This window comes from Bufo bufo, chromosome 5, assembly GCF_905171765.1.
Source record: "Bufo bufo chromosome 5, aBufBuf1.1, whole genome shotgun sequence".
Taxonomy (NCBI): domain Eukaryota; kingdom Metazoa; phylum Chordata; class Amphibia; order Anura; family Bufonidae; genus Bufo; species Bufo bufo.
This window is the reverse complement of record NC_053393.1, coordinates 280,728,867-280,747,417: the sequence shown is the minus strand read 5'-3', so window position 1 is coordinate 280,747,417 and position 18,551 is coordinate 280,728,867.

The following is an 18,551-nucleotide window of genomic DNA, read 5'->3' as shown; positions in this document are numbered from 1 at the left end:
AAAGAGAGTTTCTCAATCCAATATATCTATCTTTAAACGGGTACTCTTTTTCATTAAGGAGAGCACCTGATGCACCAAAGGGAAGCACAAATTCTGCAAAATACATGCTTGTGCATGGCAAGCAACATAATGCTACTATGGATTTATGGGAAAGATATGCAAATTAGCTTTCATAAGCCTATGGCAGAAGATGTTAATTTGCATATCATCATTCTAGAAACCAAAAATAATGGATTGTTGCCTACATTAGTATTAAAAAGTATGTTTTGAGTGAAAGCGAGAGCATATGAAACAGAGAAAACTATTGCTGCAACAAAGAAAGTTTCTCAATCCAATATATCTGTCTTTAAACGGGTACCCTTTTACATTAAGGAGAGCTCCTGGTGCACCAAGGAAAGCCCCAATTCTGCGAAATACATGCTTGTGCATTGCAAGCTATACAAAGCTACTGTGGATTTCTGGGAAACATATGCAAATTAGCTTCTATAAGCCTATGGCAGAAGATGTTAATTTGCATATCATCATTCTAGAAAACAAAAATAATGGATTGTTGCCTACATTAGTAATAACAAGTATGTTTTGAGTGAAAGCGAGAGCATATGAAACAGAGAAAACTATTGCTGCAACAAAGAGAGTTTCTCAATCCAATATATCTCTTATTAAACGGGTACCCTTTTTCATTAAGGAGAGCTCCTGATGCACCAAGGAAAGCCCCAATTCTGCAAAATAAATGCTTGTGCATGGCAAGCTATACAATGCTACTGTAGATTTCTGGGAAAGATATGCAAATTAGCTTCCATAAGCCTATGGCAGAAGATATTAATTTGCATATCATCATTCTAGAAACCAAAAATAATGGATTGTTGCCTACATTAGTAATAACCAGTATGTTTTGAGCGAAAGTGAAAGCTAGAGCGAAAGAATATGAGACAGAGAAAATTATTGCTGCAACAAAGAGAGTTTCTCAATCCAATATATCTATCTTTAAACGGGTACCCTTTTTCATTAAGGAGAGCACCTGATGCACCAAAGGGAAGCACAAATTCTGCAAAATACATGCTTGTGCATGGCAAGCAACATAATGCTACTGTAGATTTCTGGGAAAGATATGCAAATTAGCTTCCATAAGCCTATGGCAGAAGATATTAATTTGCATATCATCATTCTAGAAACCAAAAATAATGGATTGTTGCCTACATTAGTAATAACAAGTATGTTTTGAGTGAGAGTGAAAGCTAAAGGGAGAGCATATGAGAAAGAGAAAACTATTACTGCAACAAAGAGAGCTTCTCGATCCAATATATCTATCTTTAAACAGGTACCCTTTTTCATTAAGGGGAGCCCCAATTCTGCAAAATACATGCTTGTGCAGGGAAAGCTACACAATGCTACTTTTTATTTCTGAGAAAGATATGCAAATTAGCTTCCATAAGCCTATGGCAGAAGATGTTAATTTGCATATCATTATTCTCGAAACCAAAAAAAGTGAAAGCTAGAGCAAGAGCATATGAGACAGAGAAAACTATTGCTGCAACAAAGACAGTTTCTTAATCCAATATATCTATCTTTAAACGGGTACCCTTTTTCATTAAGGAGAGCTCCTGATGCACCAAGGGGAGCACCAATTCTGCAAAATACATGATTGTGCATGGCAAGCTTTACAATGCTATTGTGGATTTCTTGGGAAAGATATGCAAATTAGCTTCCATAAGCCTATGGCAGAAGATATTAATTTGCATATCATCATTCTAGAAACCAAAAATAATGGATTGTTGCCTACATTAGTAATAACAAGTATGTTTTGAGTGAGCGTGAAAGCAAGAGGGAGACCATATGAGACAAAGAAAACTATTACTGCAGCATAGAGAGCTTCTCGAACCAATATATCTATCTTTAAACAGGTACCCTTTTTCATTAAAGGGAGCCCGAATTCTGCAAAATACATGCTTGTGCATGGCAAGCTACACAATGCTACTATGTATTTCTGGGAAAGATATGCAAATTAGCTTCCATAAGCCTATGGCAGAAGATGTTAATTTGCATATCATCATTCTAGAAACTAAAAATAATGGATTGTTGCCTTCATTAGTAATAACAAGTATGTTTTGAGTGAAAGCGAGAGCATATAAAACAGAGAAAACAATTCCTGCAACAAAGAGAGTTTCTCAATCCAATATATCTCTTATTAAATGGGTACCCTTTTTCATTAAGGAGAGCTCCTGATGCACCAAGGAAAGCCCCAATTCTGCAAAATACATGCTTGTGCATGGCAAGCTATACAATGCTACTGTGGATTTCTGGGAAAGATATGCAAATTAGCTTCCATAAGCCTATGGCAGAAGATATTAATTTGCATATCATCATTCTAGAAACCAAAAATAATGGATTGTTGCCTACGTCAGTAATAACAAGTATGTTTTGAGAGCGAGTGAAAGCGAGAGCATATGAGACAGAGAAAACTATTGCTGTAACAAAGAGAGTTTCTTAATCCAATATATCTATCTTTAAATGGGTACCCTTTTACATTAAGGAGAGCTCCTGGTGCACCAGGGAAAGCCCCAATTCTGCGAAATACATGCTTGTGCATGGCAAGCTATACAATGCTACTATGGATTTCTGGGAAAGATATGCAAATTAGCTTCCATGAGCCTATGGCAGAAGATGTTAATTTGCATATCATTCTAGAAACCAAAAATGATGGATTGTTGCCTACATGAGTAATAACAAGTATGTTTTGAGTGAGAGTGAAAGCTGAGACAGAGAAAACTATTGCTGTAACAAAGAGAGTTTCTTAATCCAATATATCTATCTTTAAATGGGTACCCTTTTACATTAAGGAGAGCTCCTGGTGAACCAGGGAAAGCCCCAATTCTGCGAAATACATGCTTGTGCATGGCAAGCTATACAATGCTACTATGGATTTCTGGGAAAGATATGCAAATTAGCTTCCATGAGCCTATGGCAGAAGATGTTAATTTGCATATCATTCTAGAAACCAAAAATGATGGATTGTTGCCTACATGAGTAATAACAAGTATGTTTTGAGTGAGAGTGAAAGCTAGAGCGAAAGCATATGAGACAGAGAAAACTATTGCTGCAACAAAGAGATTTTCTCAATCCAATATATCTATCTTTAAACGGGTACCCTTTTTCATTAAGGAGAGCTCCTGATGCACCAAGGGGTGCACCAATTCTGCGAAATACATGCTTGTGCATGGCAAGCTACACAATGCTACTATGGTTTTCTGGGAAAGATATGCAAATTAACTTCCATAAGCCTATGGCAGAAGATGTTTATTTGCATATCATAATTCTAGAAACCCAAACGAAATGGATTGTTGCCTACATGAGTAATAACAAGTATGTTTTGAGTGAGAGTGAAAGCTAGAGCGAGAGCATATGAGACAGAGAAAACTATTGCTGCAACAAAGAGAGTTTCTCAATCCAATATATCTATCTTTAAACGGGTACATTTTTCATTAAGGAGAGCTCTTGATGCACCAAAGGGAGCCCCAAATCTGCGAAAAACATGCTTGTGCATGGCAAGCTACACAATGCTACTATAGATTTCTGGGAAAGATATGCAAATTAGCTTCCATGAGCCTATGGCAGAAGATGTTAATTTGCATATCATCATTCTAGAAATGAAAAATAATGGATTGTTGCCTACATTAGTAATAACAAGTATGTTTTGAGTGAAAGCGAGAGCATATGAAACAAAGAAAACTATTGCTGCAACAAAGAGCATTTCTCAATCCAATATATCTAGCATTAAACGGGTACCCTTTTTCATTAAGGAGAGCTCCTGATGCACAAAGAGGAGCCCCAATTCTGCAAAATACATGATTGTGCATGGCAAGCTTTACAATGCTACTGTGGATTTCTTGGGAAAGATATGCAAATTAGCTTCCATAAGCCTATGGCAGAAGATATTAATTTGCATATCATCATTCTAGAAACCAAAAATAATGGATTGTTGCCTACATTAGTAATAACAAGTATGTTTTGAGTGAGCGTGAAAGCAAGAGGGAGACCATATGAGACAAAGAAAACTATTACTGCAGCATAGAGAGCTTCTCGAACCAATATATCTATCTTTAAACAGGTACCCTTTTTCATTAAAGGGAGCCAAATTCTGCAAAATACATGCTTGTGCATGTCAAGCTACACAATGCTACTATGTATTTCTTGGAAAGATATGCAAATTAACTTCCATAAGCCTATGGCAGAAGATGTTAATTTGCATATCATCATTCTAGAAACCAAAAATAATGGATTGTTGCCTTCATTAGTAATAACAAGTATGTTTTGAGTGAAAGCGAGAGCATATAAAACAGAGAAAACAATTGCTGCAACAAAGAGAGTTTCTCAATCCAATATATCTAGCATTAAACGGGTATCCTTTTGCATTAAGGAGAGCTCCTGATTCACAAAGAGGAGCCCCAATTCTGCAAAATACATGATTGTGCATGGCAAGCTATACAATGCTACTGTGGATTTCTTGGGAAAGATATGCAAATTAGCTTCCATAAGCCTATGGCAGAAGATATTAATTTGCATATCATCATTCTAGAAACCAAAAATTATGGATTGTTGCCTACATTAGTAATAACAAGTATGTTTTGAGTGAGAGTGAAAGCTAGAGGGAGAGCATATGAGACAAAGAAAACTATTACTGCAACAAAGAGAGCTTCTCGATCCAATATATCTATCTTTAAACGGGCACACTTTTTCATTAAGGGGAGCCCCAATTCTGCGAAATACATGTTTGTGCATGGCAAGCTACACAATGCTACTATGTATTTCTGGGAAAAATATGCAAATTAGCTTCCATAAGCCTATGGCAGAAGAAGGTAATTTGCATATCATCATTCTAGAAACCAAAAATAATGGATTGTTGCCTACATTAGTAATAACAAGTATGTTTTGAGTGAAAGCGAGAGCAAATGAAACAGAAAAAACTATTGCAGCAACAAAGAGAGTTTCTCAATCCAATATATCTCTTATTAAATGGGTACCCTTTTTCATTAAGGAGAGCTCCTGATGCACCAAGGAAAGCCCCAATTCTGCAAAATACATGCTTGTGCATGGCAAGCTATACAATGCTACTGTGGATTTCTGGGAAAGATATGCAAATTAGCTTCCATAAGCCTATGGCAGAAGATATTAATTTGCATATCATCATTCTAGAAACCAAAAATGATGGATTGTTGCCTACATGAGTAATAACAAGTATGTTTTGAGTGAGAGTGAAAGCTAGAGCGAAAGCATATGAGACAGAGAAAACTATTGCTGCAACAAAGAGATTTTCTCAATCCAATATATCTATCTTTAAACGGGTACCCTTTTTCATTAAGGAGAGCTCCTGATGCACCAAGGAAAGCCCCAATTCTGCGAAATACATGCTTGTGCATGGCAAGCTATACAATGCTACTATGGATTTCTGGGAAATATTTGCAAATTAGCTTCCATAAGCATATGGCAGAAGATGTTAATTTGAATATCATCATTCTAAAAACCAAAAATAATGGATTGTTGCCTACATTAGTAATAACAAGTATGTTTTGAGTGAAAGCGAGAGCATATAAAACAGAGAAAACAATTGCTGCAACAACGAGAGTTTCTCAATCCAATATATCTAGCATTAAACGGGTATCCTTTTGCATTAAGGAGAGCTCCTGATGCACAAAGAGGAGCCCCAATTCTGCAAAATACATGATTTTGCATGACAAGCTATACAATGCTACTGTGGATTTCTTGGGAAAGATATGCAAATTAGCTTCCATAAGCCTATGGCAGAAGATATTAATTTGCATATCATCATTCTAGAAACCAAAAATTATGGATTGTTGCCTACATTAGTAATAACAAGTATGTTTTGAGTGAAAGCGAGAGCAAATGAATCAGAGAAAACTATTGCAGCAACAAAGATAATTTCTCCATCCAATATATCTATCTTTAAACGGGCACCCTTTTTCATTAAGGGGAGCCTCAATTCTGCGAAATACATGCTTGTGCATGGCAAGCTACACAATGCTACTATGTATTTCTGGGAAAGATATGCAAATTAGCTACCATAAGCCTATGGCAGAAGAAGGTAATTTGCATATCATCATTCTAGAAACCAAAAATAATGGATTGTTGCCTACATTAGTAATAACAAGTATGTTTTGAGTGAAAGCGAGAGCAAATGAATCAGAGAAAACTATTGCAGCAACAAAGAGAATTTCTCCATCCAATATATCTCTTATTAAACGGGTACCCTTTTTCATTAAGGAGAGCTCCTGATGCACCAAGGAAAGCCCCAATTCTGCAAAATACATGCTTGTGCATGGCAAGCTATACAATGCTACTGTGGATTTCTGGGAGAGATATGCAAATTAGCTTCCATACGCCTATGGCAGAAGATATTAATTTGCATATCATCATTCTAGAAACCAAAAATAATGTATTGTTGCCTATATTAGTAATAACAAGTATGTTTTGAGTGAGAGTGAAAGCTAGAGCGAAAGCATATGAGACAGAGAAAACTATTGCTGCAACAAAGAGAGTTTCTCAATCCAATATGTCTATCTTTAAACGGGTACCTTTTTCATTAACCCATTAAGGACGCAGGGCGTATCGGTACGCCCTATTTCCCGAGTCTTTAAGGACTCAGGGCATACCGGTACGTCCTAACTTGAAATCGGTATTCCGGCACCCCAGGGGTTAATCGGAACGGGATTTCGGCTGAAATCATTCAGCCGGCATCCCGTAACAATGCAGGAGGGGTCATTTCATCCCCCCGCATCGACGATCGCAGAAAACCACAGGTCAATTCAGACCTGCGGTTTTCTGCGTTTCCGGTCCATTCGGGTGTCCTGTGACCCGATGAACCGGAAAAAGACTGCGATCGGTGGCGTAATTATACACCAACTATCGCAGTCCGAGGATTTGGAGAGGCGGTGCTGGCCCTGGTGCTGATGCCTGCTGTCCAGGGTGCTGATTGGTGCAGTGGAGAGAGGCGTGAGATTCAAACATCCTGCGCTCCTCTCTCCCCTCCTCTTCCTGTCCAGCACCCTGACCGTGCAGCACCGTTCAGCACCAGCTCCTGTGTCCCCCTAATCGGCATCCATCACCCTCCTGTACCCATCGCCACCTAGGTAGGTTAGGGTCAGTGAGGGAGAGGCACCGTTAGGCAGGGAAAGAAGGGAAAAGTTAGTTAGGAAAAAAAAACAAAAAAACTTTTATTCCCAACTTTCTTTGATCCATCCATCAGACCCCCCTGCCACTTGCCCCCACCACCAGCCCCCCCCCTCCCACTTGCCCCACGTTCCTTTTATCATCCGCATCCTCCTCATCATCATCTGATGACGATGAGCCACCAAGGCGGCGGAGACGCCGCCAGGCGGAGCCAGGGGCCCCACATGCTAGGGATCCTGTGGCCCACCCTAGTACGAGCCGCCCTGGGGTTCGTACTGGTTTACCAGCCCACCAAATAAGCCCACTGGAGCCCCCTGCCGATGAACTTAGTTGGTGTCCCCCAGTGGACTTTGAGCCTGAGATTCCGGATTTTGCTGGCAATCCTGGAATCCAGATTCCCACAGTGGGGTTTACTGAAATTGACTATTTTAGTTTTTTTTTCAGTAACCCACTGGTGAATCTGATGGTGGAGCAGACTAATCTGTACGCCCAACAGTTCGTCGCTCAAAACCCAAGCTCATTTTTGGCTAGACCCGGTGGCTGGATGCCGGTCAGTGCAGCCGAGATGAGGACATTTTGGGGCCTCGTGCTGCATATGTGTCTAGTCCAAAAACCCAGTGTCAGGTAATACTGGAGTGGGGACATCCTATACCAGAACCCACTGTACAGTATGGTCATGACACGTCCCCGGTTTGAGGCCATCCGGAAATGTCTGCATTATTCCGATAATGCAGCATGTCCCCCCCGAAGTGATCCTGCCTATGACCGGCTGTATAAGATACGGCCGGTCATCGATCACTTTGGGGCCACATTTCAGCAGGCCTACGTACCTAGAAGGGAGGTCGCGGTTGATGAGTTTCTCGTTGCGTTCAAGGGGAGACTCAGTTTCCGCCAATATATTCCCACAAAGCGGGCGAGGTATGGCGTGAAGCTATACAAAATTTGTGAGAGTACCTCAGGGTACACTTACAAATTTTGTGTGTACGAGGGGCGAGATTCCCGGATTCAACCCCCAGAATGTCCCCCCACTCTGGGTGTTACCGGGAAACTCGTGTGGGACCTTATGTACCCACTGCTGGATAACGGTTACCACTTGTACGTGGACAACTTTTATACCAGCATTCTCTTGTTCAGGTCCCTTGCCACCAGATCCACGTTCGCTTGTGGGACCGTGCTGAAAAATCAACGCGGCCTCCCTGCCTACCCCCTCCAGGTACCTATCCCCAGGGGTGAAACCCGTGCCCTTACCAGTGGAAACCTGTTGCTGGTCAGGTATAAGGACAAGAGGGATGTCCTTATGCTGTCCACAATCCACGGTAACAGCACCACCCCTGTCCCTGTGCGAGGTACCGCAGCAACAGTCCTCAAGCCCGATTGTATCGTCGACTACAATCAGTATATGGGAGGAGTTGATCTCTCTGATCAAGTCCTCAAGCCATATAACGCCATGCGCAAAACCCGGGCATGGTACAAAAAAGTTGGGGTCTACTTGGTGCAGGTTGCCATGTACAACTCTTTTGTACTATACCGAAGCGCTGGCAGCACAGGGACATTCCTCCAATTCTATGAGGCAGTCCTCAAGGACCTGATCTTTTCAGACCGGGAAAGAGCAGGCCGGAGTACCTCGGGAATTGGAGGCGCCCGGATCGTCCCTGGACAACACTTTCCAGGTGTGGTCCCCCATACTGGAAAGAAGAGACGAACCCAAAAAAAAAAAGTGCACAGTGTGTCGCAGGAGGGGGATACGGAAGGACACCACCACTCAGTGCGACACTTGCCCCGATCATCCGGGCCTCTGCGTTATCGATTGCTTCAGGGAGTATCACACTTCCATGGAGTACTAAATTTTTATAATCCCCAACAGTCCACTAGAGAACATAAAAAACTATGGCTCTCAGACTTTGGAGACACGGAAACAATTAATTCTTCCTAATAAAATATTCGTTTTAGTGCAGGCATCCTCAAACTGCGGCCCTCCAGATGTTGTAAAACTATAACTCTCAGCATGCCCAGACAACCTACAGCCATCAGCAGGGCATGGTGGGAATTGTAGTTTTACAACATCTGGAGGGCCGCAGTTTTTAGGATGCCTGCTTAGTGTCTCCAAAGTCTGAGAACCATACATATTGGGCATCGTCGCGTGCGTAAAAGTCGTCGCTATAAAAATAACTTTTGCCCAAACGCATCGGATGAACGGTGTTAAAAATATAAAAAAAAACGGTGCCAAAACTGAAAAAATTTCCATTTGAATCCTTTTTGCCGGTAATAAAGCAAGGGTTAACAGCCAAACAAAACTCAATATTTATGGCCCTGATTCTGTAGTTTGCAGAAACACCCCATATGTGGTCGTAAATGCCTATATAGCCGCACGGCAGGGCATAGAACGAAATAAACTCCATACGGTTTCTGGAAGGCAGATTTTGATGGACAGTTTTATTTTTGACACCATGTCCCATTAGAAGCCCCCCCTGATGTAGCCTAGACTAGAAACTCCAAAAAAGTGACCCCATCTAAGAAACTACACCCCTCAAGGTATTCAAAGGTTACTTTACAAACTATGTTAACCCTTTAGGTGTTCCACAAAACTAAATAGCGAATGTAGAAACAATTTAAAAATTTAATTTTTTGTTACATTGCCTCAAAAAATAGTAATATAGAGCAACCAAAAATAATATTTACCCCTAAAATAGTCCCAAAACAACAACCACCTTATCCCGTAGTTTCCTAGATGGGGTCACTTTTATGGAGTTTCTACTCTAGGGGTGCATCAGGGGGCTTGAAAGGGTACATGGTGTAAATAAACCAGTCCAGCAAAATCTGCCTTCCAAAAACCATATGACGTTCCCCTTCTTCTATGTCCTGCCGTTTAGCCAAATAGTAGTTTACGACCACATATGGGGTGTTTCTGCAAACTACAGAATCAGGGCAACCCATTTTGAGTTTTGTTTGGCAGTTAACCCTTGTTTTACTCCTGGAAAAAATTGATTATATTGGAAAATTTTCCAAAAAATTGAAATTTCAAAATTGTTTCTCCATCTGCCATTAACTCTTGTGGAACACCTAAAGGGTTAACAAAGTTTGTAAACCCAGTTTTGAATACCTTGAGGGGTGTACTTTCTTAGATGGAGTCACTTTTTTGAAATTTCTATTCTAGGGGTGCAACAGGGGGCTTCAAATGGGACATGGTATAAACAAAACCAGTCCGGCAAAATCTGCTTTCCAAAACCCATATGGTGTTCCCCTCCTTCTATGTGCTACCGTTCGGCCAAGCAGTAGTTTACGACCACATATGGGGTGTTTCTGCAAACTACAGAATCGGGTCAACCCATTTTGAGTTTTGTTTGGCAATTAACCCTTGTTTTACTCCTGGAAAAAAATGATTATATTGGAAAATTTTCAAAAAAATAGAAATTTCAAAACTGTTTCTCAATCTGCCATTAACTCTTGTGGAAGACCTAAAGGGTTAATAAAGTTTGGAAAAACAGTTTTGAATACCTTGAAGGGTGTAGTTTCTAGAATGGGGTCATTTTTGGGAGATTTCTATTATCTAAGCCTCACAATATGACTTCAAACCTGAACTGGTCCATATAAAGTGGGATTTTGAAGATTTCTGAAAAATTTCAAAATTTGCTTCTAAACTTCTAAGCCTTGTAACATCCCCAAAAAATAAAATATCATTCCCAAAATGCTACAAACATGAAGTAGACATATGGGGAATGTAAAGTCATCACAATTTTTGGGGGTATTACTATGTATTACAGAGGTAGAGAAACTGAAACTTTGAAATTTGCAAATTTTTCTAAATTTTCGGTAAAATTTTTATTTTTTTATGCAAAAAAATGTACTTTTTTGACCCAATTTTAGCAGTGTCATGAAGTACAATATGTGACGAAAAAACAATCTCAGAACGGCGTGGGTAAGTTAAAGCGTTTTAAAGTTATGAGCACTTAAAGTGACACTGGTCAGATTTTCAAAAAATGGCCAAGTCATTAAGGTGAAATAGGGCTGAGTCCTTAAGGGGTTAAGGAGAGCTCCTGATGCACCAAGGGAGCACCAATTCTGCAAAATACATGCTTGTGCATGGCAAGCTATACAATGCTACTATGGATTTCTAGGAGAGATATGCAAATTAGCTTCCATAAGCCTATGGCAGAAGATGTTAATTTGCATATCATCATTCTCGAAACCAAAAATAATGGATTGTTGCCTACATTAGTAATAACAAACATGTTTTGAGTGAGAGTGAAAGCTAGAGGAAGAGCATATGAGACAAAGAAAACTATTACTGCAACAAAGAGAGCTTCTCGATCCAATATATCTATCTTTAAACGGGTACCCTTTTTCATTAAGGAGAGCTCCTGATGCACCAAGGGGAGCCCCAATTCTGCAAAATACATGCTTGTGCATGGCAAGCTACACAATGCTACTATGGATTTCTTGGGAAAGATATGCAAATTAGCTTCCATAAGCCTATAACAGAAGATGTTATTTTGCATATCATCATTCTCAAAACCAAAAATAATGTATTGTTGCCTACATTAGTAATAACAAGTATGTTTTGAGTGAAAGCGAGAGCATATGAAACAGAGAAAATTATTGCTGCAACAAAGAGAGTTTCTCAATCCAATATATCTCTAATTAAACGGGTTCCCTTTTTCATTAAGGAGAGCTCCTGATGCACCAAGGAAAGCCCCAATTCTGCAAAATACATGCTTGTGCATGGCAAGCTGAACAATGCTACTGTGGATTTCTGGGAAAGATATGCAAATTAGCTTCCATAAGCCTATGGCAGAAGATATTAATTTGCATATCATCATTCTAGAAACCAAAAATAATGTATTGTTGCCTACATTAGTAATAACAAGTATGTTTTGAGTGAGAGTGAAAGCTAAAACGAGAGCATATGAGACAGAGAAAACTATTGCTGCAACAAAGAGAGTTTGTCAATCCAATATATCTATCTTTAAACGGGTACCCTTTTTCATTAAGGAGAGCTCCTGATGCACCAAGAAAGCACCAATTCTGCGAAATACATGCTTGTGCATGGCAAGCTATACAATGCTACTATGGATTTCTGGTAAAGATATGCAAATTAGCTTCCATAAACCTATGGCAGAAGATGTTAATTTGCATATCATCCTTCTCAAAACCAAAAATAATGGATTGTTGCCTACATTAGTAATAACAAGTATGTTTTGAGTGAAAGTGAGAGCATATGAAACAGTGAAAACTATTGCTGCAACAAAGAGCGTTTCTCAATCCAATATATCTAGCATTAAACAGGTACCCATTTTTATTAAGGAGAGCTCCTGATGCACAAAGAGGAGCCCCAATTCTGCAAAATACATGATTGTGCATGGCAAGCTATACAATGCTACTGTGGATTTCTTGGGAAAGATATGCCAATTAGCTTCCATAAGCCTATGGCAGAAGATATTAATTTGCATATCATCATTCTAGAAACCAAAAATAATGGATTGTTACCTACATTAGTAATAACAAGTATGTTTTGAGTGAGAGTGAAAACTATTACTGCAGCATAGAGAGCTTCTCGATCCAATATATCTATCTTTAAACGGGTACCCTTTTTCATTAAGGGGAGCCCCAATTCTGCGAAATACATGCTTGTGCATGGCAAGCTACACAATGCTACTAAGGATTTCTGGGAAAGATATGCAAATTAGCTTCCATAAGCCTATGGCAGAAGATGTTAATTTGCATATCATCATTCTAACAACCAAAAATAATGGATTGTTGCCTACATTAGTAATAACAAGTATGTTTTGAGTGAAAGCGAGAGCATATGAAACAGAGAAAACTATTGCTGCAACAAAGAGAGTTTCTCAATCCAATATATCTATCATTAACCTCCTCAGGACCGCCGTACGCAGGATTGCGTCCTGGCGGCGGCCCTGCTCTTCTGGGTGGACGCATATACGCGTCTTCTCGCGATAGCCGAGATTTCCTGTGAACGCGCGCACACAGGCGCGGGCGCTCACAGGAACGGAAGGTAAGCGAGTGGATCTCCAGCCTTCTAGCGGCGATCGTTCGCTGGCAGGCTGGAGATGTGATTTTTTTTAACCCCTAACAGGTATATTAGACGCTGTTTTGATAACAGCATCTAATATACCTGCTACCTGGTCCTCTGGTGGTCCCTTTTGTTTGGATAGACCACCAGAGGACACAGGTAGCTCAGTAAAGTAGCACCAAACACCACTACACTACACCCCCCCTGTCACTTATTAAACCCCTTATCAACCACTGATCACCCCTGATCACCCCATATAGACTCCATGATCACCCCCCTGTCATTGATCACCCCCCTGTCATTGATCACCCCACTGTAAGGCTGCATTATTCAGATGTCCGTATGATTTTAACGTATCCACTGATACATGGATCGGATCCGCAAAACACATACGGATATCTGAATGGAGCCTTATAGGGGGGTGATCAATGACAGGGGGGTGATCACCCCATATAGACTCCCTGATCACCCCCCTGTCATTTTTCACCCCCCTGTCATTGATCACCCCCCTGTAAGGCTGCATTCAGATGTCCGTATGATTTTTACGGATCCACTGATACATGGATCGGATCCGCAAAACACATACGGACATCTGAATGGAGCCTTACAGGGGGGTGATCACCCCATATAGACTCCCTGATCACCCCCCTGTCATTGATCACCCCCCTGTCATTGATCACCCCCCTGTCATCGATCACACCCCTGTAAGGCTGCATTCAGATGTCCGTATGATTTTTACGGATCCACTGATACATGGATCGGATCCGCAAAACACATACGGACATCTGAATGGAGCATTATAGGGGGGTGATCAATGACAGGGGGGTGATCACCCCATATAGACTCCCTGATCACCCCCCTGTCATTGATCACCCCCCTGTAAGGCTCCATTCAGACATTTTTTTGGCCCAAGTTAGCGGAATTTTTTTTTTTTTTTCTTACAAAGTCTTATATTCCACTAACTTGTGTCAAAAAATTAAATCTCACATGAACTCACCATACCCCTCACGGAATCCAAATGCGTAAAAATTTTTAGACATTTATATTCCAGACTTCTTCTCACGCTTTAGGGCCCCTAGAATGCCAGGGCAGTATAAATACCCTACATGTGACCCCATTTCGGAAAGAAGAAACCCCAAGGTATTCTGTGAGGGGCATATTGAGTCCATGAAAGATTGAAATTTTTGTCCCAAGTTAGCGGAAAGGGAGACTTTGTGAGAAAAAAAAATAATATATCAATTTCCGCTAACTTGTGCAGAATTTTTTTTTTTTATGAACTCGCCATGCCCCTCATTGAATACCTTGGGGTGTCTTCTTTCCAAAATGGGGTCACATGTGGGGTATTTATAGTGCCCTGGCATTTTAGGGGCCCTAAAGCATGAGAAGAAGTCTGGGATCCAAATGTCTAAAAATGCCCTAATAAAAGGAATGTGGGCCCCTTTGCGCATCTAGGCTGCAAAAAAGTGTCACACATCTGGTATCGCCGTACTCAGGAGAAGTTTGGCAATGTGTTTTGGGGTGTCATTTTAAATATACCCATGCTGGGTGAGATAAATATCTTGGTCAAATGCCAACTTTGTATAAAAAATGGGAAAAGTTGTCTTTTGCCGAGATATATCTCTCACCCAGCATGAGTATATGTAAAAAGACACCCCAAAACACATTGCCCAACTTCTCCTGAATACGGCGATACCACATGTGTGACACTTTTTTGCAGCCTAGGTGGGCAAAGGGGCCCACATTCCAAAGAGCACCTTTCGGATTTCACAGGTCATTTACCTACTTACCACACATTAGGGCCCCTAGAATGCCAGGGCAGTATAACTACCCCACAAGTGACCCCATTTTGGAAAAAAGACACCCCAAGGTATTCGCTGATGGGCATAGTGAGTTCATAGAAGTTTTTATTTTTTGTTACAAGTTAGTGGAATATGAGACTTTGTAAGGAAAAAAAAATCATCATTTTCCGCTAACTTGTGACAAAAAATAAAAAGTTCTATGAACTCACTATGCCCATCAGCGAATACCTTAGGGTGTCTACTTTCCGAAATGGGGTCATTTGTGGGGTGTTTGTACTGTCTGGGCATTGTAGAACCTCAGGAAACATGACAGGTGCTCAGAAAGTCAGAGCTGCTTCAAAAAGCGGAAATTCACATTTTTGTACCATAGTTTGTAAACGCTATAACTTTTACCCAAACCATTTTTTTTTTTATCAAAGACATGTAGAACAATAAATTTAGATAAAAATTTATATATGGATGTCGTTTTTTTTTGCAAAATTCTAAAACTGAAAGTGAAAAATGTCATTTTTTTGCAAAAAAATCGTTAAATTTCAATTAATAACAAAAAAAGTAAAAATGTCAGCAGCAATTAAATACCACCAAATGAAAGCTCTATTAGTGAGAAGAAAAGGAGGTAAAATTCATTTGGGTGGTAAGTTGCATGACCGAGCAATAAACGGTGAAAGTAGTGTAGGTCAGAAGTGTAAAAAGTGGCCTTATCATTAAGGGTGTTTAAGCTAAGGGGGCTGAGGTGGTTAAACGGGTACCCTTTTTTCATTAAGGAGAGCTCCTGATGCACCAAGGAAAACCCCAATTCTGCGAAATACATGCTTGTGCATGGCAAGCTATACAATGCTACTGTGGATTTCTGGAAGAGATATGCAAATAAGCTTCCATAAGCCTATGGCAGAAGATGTTAATTTGCATATCATCATTCTAGAAACCAAAAATAATAGATTGTTGCCTACATTAGTAATAACAAGTATGTTGTGAGTGAGAGTGAAAGCGAGAGCATATGAGACAGAGAAAACTATTGCTACAACAAAGAGAATTTCTCAATCCAATATATCTATCTTTAAACGGGTACCCTTTTTCATTAGGGAGAGCTCCTGATGCACCAAGGGGAGCCCCAATTCTGCAAAATACATGCTTGTGCATGGCAAGCTACACAATGCTACCATGGATTTCTGGGAAAGATATGCAAATTAGCTTCCATAAGCCTATGGCAGAAGATGTTACTTTGCATATCATCATTCTAGAAACCAAAAATAATGGATTGTTGCCTACATGAGTAATAACAAGTATGTTTTGAGTAAGAGTGAAAGCTAGAGCGAAAGCATATGAGACAGAGAAAACTATTGCTGCAACAAAGAGAGTTTCTCAATCCAATATATCTATCTTTAAACGGGTACCCTTTTTCATTAAGGAGAGCTCCTGATGCACCAAGGGGAGCACCAATTCTGCGAAATACATGCTTGTGCATGGCAAGCTACACAATGCTACCATGGATTTCTGGGAAAGATATGCAAATTAGCTTCCATAAGCCTATGGCAGAAAATGTTAATTTGCATATCATCACTCTAGAAACCAAAAATAATGGATTGTTGCCTACATTAGTAATGACAAGTATGTTTTGAGTGAGAGTGAAAGGTAGAGCTAGAGCATATGAGACAGAGAAAACTTTGGCTACAACAAAGAGAGTTTCTCAATCCAATATATCTATCTTTAAACGGGTACCCTTTTTCATTAAAGAGAGCTCCTGATGCACCAAGGGGAGCCCCAATTCTGCAAATTACATGCTTGTGCATGGCAATGCTACTATGGATTTTTGGGAAAGATATGCAAATTAGCTTCTATAAGCCTATGGCAGAAGATGTTAATTTGCATATCATCATTCTAGAAACCAAAAATAATGGATTGTTGCCTACATTAGTAATAACAAGTATGTTTTGAGTGAAAGCGAGAGCATATGAAACAGAGAAAACTATTGCTGCAACAAAGAGCGTTTCTCAATCCAATATATCTATCTTTAAACGGGTACCCTTTTTCATTAAGGAGAGCACCTGATGCACCAAGGGGAGCCCCAATTCTGCAAAATACATGCTTGTGCATGGCAAGCTACACAATGCTACTATGGATTTCTGGGAAAGATATGCAAATTTGATTCCATAAGCCTATGGCAGAAGATGTTAATTTGCATATCATCATTCTAGAAACCAAAAATAATGGATTGTTGCCTACATTAGTAATAACAAGTATGTTTTGAGTGAGAGTGAAAGCTAGCGGGAGAGCATATGAGACAAAGAAAACTATTACTGCAACAAAGAGAGCTTCTCGATCCAATATATATATCTTTAAACGGGTACCCTTTTTCATTAAGGAGAGCTCCTGATGCACAAAGAGGAGCCCCAATTCTGCAAAATACATGCTTGTGTATGGCAAGCTACATAATGCTACTATGGATTTCTGGGAAAGATATGCAAATTAGCTTCCATAAGCCAATGGCAGAAGATATTAATTTGCATATCATCATTTTAGAAACCAAAAATAATGGATTGTTGCCTACATTAGTAACGACAAGTATGTTTTGAGTGAAAGGTAGAGCGAGAGCATATGAGACAGAGAAATCTTTGGCTACAACAAAGAGAGTTTCTCAATCCAATATATCTATCTTTAAACAAGTACCCTTTTTCATTAAGGAGAACTCCTGATGCACCAAGGGGAGCCCCAATTCTGTGAAATACATGCTTGTGCATGGCAAGCTACACAATGCTCCTATGGATTTCTGAGAAAGATATGCAAATTAGCTTCCATAAGCTATGGCAGAAGATGTTAATTTGCATATCATCATTCTAGAAAAAAAAAAATGGATTGTTGCCTACATTAGTAATAACAAGTATGTTTTGAGTGAATTGTTTTTTTTTTTCCTCAGTAAATAGACATCAAACGTTCCCTCAGTCCACACTCAAGTGGCTCAGTCTAAATAATGTCTGATTCACATCACGGGAACCCTACTGAAAATAAAATCACTAATCAAAAAGTCAAGATTTACTCACGTAATTTTTCCATTGTGTTACCTTCCATACTTTTTCCGCTTCTCTTTCTCCAATCCTTTTCTTATCCAGTAAAAATATCGTAAAAACCCTGGATAAAAACACTGTTGACGCCGCTTTTGGAGATAAAATAAAATTTTTAAAAACCACAAGATTTCTGCAGTCCCATAAAACTTCTTTAAAAACGGAAAACAATAGCCATGCAACACGTGAATTAGATAAAATTCTAAAATCTTGACCAATAAAAATCTTTTCATAACTAAAAACCTTCCATCCAGTAAGTGCAATAAAAAGACCTTTTAAAACACTAAAAACTCTTTTAGCGTAAAAACAATCCCAAAACAAATGATAAAGGTCTTCTGTGCCTCCACAACCTTCTCTAGGGCATCTCTTGATCACTCTTACACCCCTAGAGTTCATAAAGGATTTGGTTGGGAGGCACCCATGGAAACAGAACCACGTAACATCCTTTTGCTTATTTGATAGGCCCATGATATTAAAAAGTTT